Here is a 4,806-nt window from a genome sequence, read left to right as displayed (position 1 = left end):
TTCCATTATGGTTTATCACAGGATACTGAATATGGTTCCCTGTGCTATACAGTAGGACCTTGTTTTTTATCTATTCCATATATAATAGCTTACATCTGCTACCCCCAGCCTCCCACTCCATCCCTCCCACAACCCCCTCCCACTGGTAACCACAAGTCCATTCTCTCTGTCTGTGAGTCTGTTTCTGTTTTGTAGATAGGTTCATTTGTGTCATATTTTAGATTCCACATATAAGTGATATCATATGGTAGTAGTCTTTCTCTCTGACTTACTTTACTTAATATGATAATCTCTAGTTGCATCCATGTTGCTGCAGATGGCACTATTTTATTTTTTTTATGGCTGAGTAGTACTCCATTGTGTATATGTACCGCATTTTCTTTGTCCATTCTTCTGTCAATGGAGACTTAGGTTGTTTCCATGTCTTGGCTACTGTGAATAGTGCTGCTGTGAACATTGGGTTTCATGTATCTTTTTGGATTAGAGTTTTGTCTGGATATATGCCCAGGAGTGGGATTGTTGGATTGTACAGTAATTCTCTTTTTAGTTTTCTGAGGAACCTCCATACTGTTTTCTATAGTGACTGTACCAACTTACATTCCCACCAACAGTGTAAGAGGGTAGAACTGCATTTTTTTTTTTTTAATTTTTCACCCTTAACTCATGAGAAAAGGCTCTGATATTGAGTGTCTTTCCACCCCTCCGTCTCCCATAAAAAAAACGCCACTTCCAAGACTGAGGTGGAAGAAATGAAGATTAGGTCAGGTCTTCTAAACTTTCTACATCTGCTCTCCTGCCCAGTCATAATCATCTTCCTCCTACTGAGCCCTGAAACCCTAGAGAGTCCTGAATTATTCAAAGAAAATTAAAATATTTTCTCTCTAATGTTTTCTAAGCCTCCCCCCAACCCCAAAAAGTCTGTGAACAGAAAGATTGAAATAAATTTTCTTCTTAGTCCAAGCTAAGCAGAACAACTAAAACAGCAACAATAAGACCAACCCATTCCCTAAGAATTCTAGCTATGTGGAGTTTTTTCTGTAGTTGCGGCAGCATCTTTTAGGCAGACGTTGGCTGCAGCTTGAGGAATTTAGGTTACACAAAAGTCATTTTCTTAGGAACATTGTTGAACAATGGGCTATTGAGCAAACATGTAAGTTTTCCATCTATGTACATCTTTTTGTTTGTTTGTTTGTTTCTTTAAAGATTTTCATCTGTGAACTCCAAACTGCAGTGGGTTTCGTCTTCTCATAAAGTAAGAGAGCAAACGCATTTTCTTATAATCCCCCTTCATTCCTATTACCTATAATATTTCATGGTTTCCCTTCAACTCTATCAGGCCTTGGGATCTCTCCTCTGTTTTACTGTTGTTCATTTTTAAGCTTAATAACCACCTCATTCTATGCATCCTCTCTCTGAAAATTTCAGAGAACAGCCATGTAAGAGAAATGCACTCTGAATTTAGAACAGTACATTATGTGTATACTTTTATATTACTTTCCATTTGTGCTCTCCAATGGCACTGGCCGAGCTCAATGGCAAACTGAAATGACAGTGATGTTTTCCATTTGGAAAGGATGGCTTATTTAGCAGATATATAATAACATTTATTTTCTTTACCATTGAACATAGTTTGGTGTCTGCCTCCCAAACCAGTTCTAGGCATCAGCCCACCAAGTTTAAGTTATTTGTCATGACCAAGAAGATTATAACCTCAGCGCTTTTGTTTTGTTTTGTTTTGTTTTAAGCCTTTTCTTAACCCTGAAGAACTGATAACCTATCAGAAAAGCTCCATCTTTAAGATTCGCAAGACTACTATTTTTAGTACCAATTACAGTCCCTAGCAGAGAGTGATAATAACAGCTAATAATTATTGAACTTTTACAATGGCCCAGCCACTCTTTAAATATATAGAGATAGAGAGATAGAGATATAAATAATTAATTTACCAACAACAGCCCTATGAGATAGGTACTATTATTATCCCTATGTTACGGATGAGGACATTGAGATACAGAGAGATTAAATAACTTGCCCAAGGTCACACGACTGGTAAGTGGCAGAACTGGGATTTAAACCCAAGACTCTAGCACCCAAGCCACTAGACTATGTTGCCTGGTAGCAGGAGCTTAATAAACCTCTTTGAGTAAACAAGGAGAGAATATAGAGCAACAAAAGAAATCTACGACAGCAAAATTCCATCTGTTCACCTCCACCCATCTTTTCCAGGCATAGGCCCTCCAGGAAGCCTCCCCAGATTACTAGAACAGAAAGGACATTGTTCTGTTGTCCCTCCTCCCAGCTCTTTTACCTCCTTCCTAGTCGTGGAAAGACCTTTACAGGGGATATGTTTATAGAGAAAAATGTGTGCTTTGCAAAGCAAGCCAGTTCCCAGGAACCCAGATATCAGCAAACGCACAAAGTAAATCTATTCTTTGACCCATTATCATTGTAAGAATAAAACAGGATTCTGGTACAGCAGAATATGGAGAGCGAAAATTCTGCAGAAACCCAGAGTTGTGACACTGGGTTTTAACCTTATCTGTCCCCAGCATTTACAAGAGACCAAGACGGCACGGTTAAAATTGGATTTTATTGACTCATTTGGAGCCCTCTCTTTGGTTCCTTGCTAATGAATCAGACAAATTAACCAGGCTGCTCTTTCTCAGTTTCCAAACCAGAAGTCAAGATTTCTGGTCAGAAGCCCCTGGCACATCTAAAACTGTAGCAGTGGCAACATTCTTTGTGCACTGAACACATTGTAGCTGCCTTGGTCATATATTCAGAAGTGGCAGTTAGACATATGACAGCTGAAGGTCCTGACAGAATGGCCTGACCAACACTTTAAAAAAGCGAAGAGGGGGACTTCCCTGGAGGCCCAGTGGTTAAGACTCCATGCTTCCACTGCAGGGTACATGGGTTCGATCCCCAGTTGGGGAATTAAGATCCAACATGCCATGCAGACCGGCCAAAAAAATAAATAAATAAAAATAAAAAATAAGAGACATGGGAGAGATGAGATCTCTCTCTCTCTCTCCAAACCTGGGGATGTAGTAAGAAGTTGTTCATCTACAAGCCAGGAAGAGGTCCCTCACCAGGAACCAGATCACTCAGCACCTGGATCATAGACTTCCCAGCCTCCAGAACTGTGAGAAATAAGTTTGTAAAAAATAAATAAATAAAATAGGAGTTAAACCGAGGTAACTGAGATCACGTGGGAGGAACAAAAGCCCAACAACCTAGCCTCACCCGTTGGGAAATTTCAACTAAGGCTGGTTTTCAGCCACATCCTGAAGGGCATGAGTATGCTGCGTTATATACATTAGCTCGTTTAATCCTCCCAACAGTCCTACGTGATTATCTTATTATCCTCGGTAAAGAGGAGGAAAGTAGAGCAAGGTTTGAACCCAAGTCTTTCAAGCTCTAAAACCCTTCCTCTAACCATTACAAGTCTCATAACTCAACGTACATCTAAGCATGAAGAAATAACCTTTGCGGTAAATACCTTTCTGGAACCAATTTGACTCATTTCAGTAACCTTCCCAGTAGGACTTTATAGACAGTGGAAACCCATTGACCTAAACATATTTCTCTCAAGAGCCTGATTTTCCCCTAGTCTGCCCTTTGGGGGTAAGGTATTATCTCTAGAACACCCCAGTTAAATAGAGGTAGGAGATAATAAGTTATAGGTAATAACAAATTTAAATACAGGTGATGATAAATTATTTAACATTCTTGTGGTCTTGTTATTTTATTACAACTCTTCTGTCATATTACACTTGGGTAATAAAATTTGGTTGTTGGTGTTCCAGTGTTGTATAATACATCAGGTTTCAAAATCTTTTCAGCAGCATTATTTCATCTGATCATTTTGTGAGGTAGGCAGATAGGAGACTATTATTCCAGTTTTACAGAATGAAAACTGAGGCTTTGTATTTGGATGTGGCACAATGGCTAAGCAGTTGAGTGGGCACTGGAACCCACCCATGTTTAACTCCCAAATCAGTGCTCTACAGTTATCATTATTCCACACAGCTTCTCATAAAATCCACTCATACACACTTTCACACAGACATTAATCGGGTTGTCCAGTTATCTGTCTCTCATATAGATTGCAGAAATTCAGTCCATGTCAGTGTTAATGGGCAAATAATGAAAAGATCCAGTATATTGGATACCACAGTGCAATCCAAACAAAGAAAAACATTGCAAGTAAGGATACTCATGGCAATGTGTTAAAGGAAAAATTTAGAAAATAATCCATCAACGAGAAAACAGATGAATAGTGGGGTAGTCATACAATGGAATACTACACAGCAGTGAAATAAATAACCACTAGCTAAATTCAACAGCGTGAGTGAATCACAAAAACCGAAAGATGCCAGTTGCAGAAGGATACCTATAACACTTATATAAACTATAAAAACACAGAATAATACTATAAGTTTGCATACGTGTGTAGTGAAAGTATTAAGAAATGTGTGGAAATAGTAACCAAATTGAGACTACTAGCTGCCTCCAAAGAGCAGAATGTGATCAGGGAGTGGTAAGCAGGGATGTAAATCTTGCATATGTAATGGATACCTGGGGGTTGTGATGTTTTTCTTTACACGTTTGTGTATGTCTTAAATATTTTATAATACCTTTTTCAAAAAGAAAAGTGAAGAAGGCAATCATTCATTCTGCAAACATTGACTGAGGGCAGGTACCATGTCAGGCATGGTGCTGGGTACTGGAGTACGTGGTGACAAGGTAGACGCTGCACCTGCTGTCACAGACCCTCTCATCTAGCAGAGAAGATAGAAGAAG

The sequence above is a fragment of the Balaenoptera musculus genome, chromosome 3, assembly GCF_009873245.2.
Source record: "Balaenoptera musculus isolate JJ_BM4_2016_0621 chromosome 3, mBalMus1.pri.v3, whole genome shotgun sequence".
Lineage (NCBI taxonomy): Eukaryota > Metazoa > Chordata > Mammalia > Artiodactyla > Balaenopteridae > Balaenoptera > Balaenoptera musculus.
Note: the sequence above shows the minus strand (reverse complement) of the source record.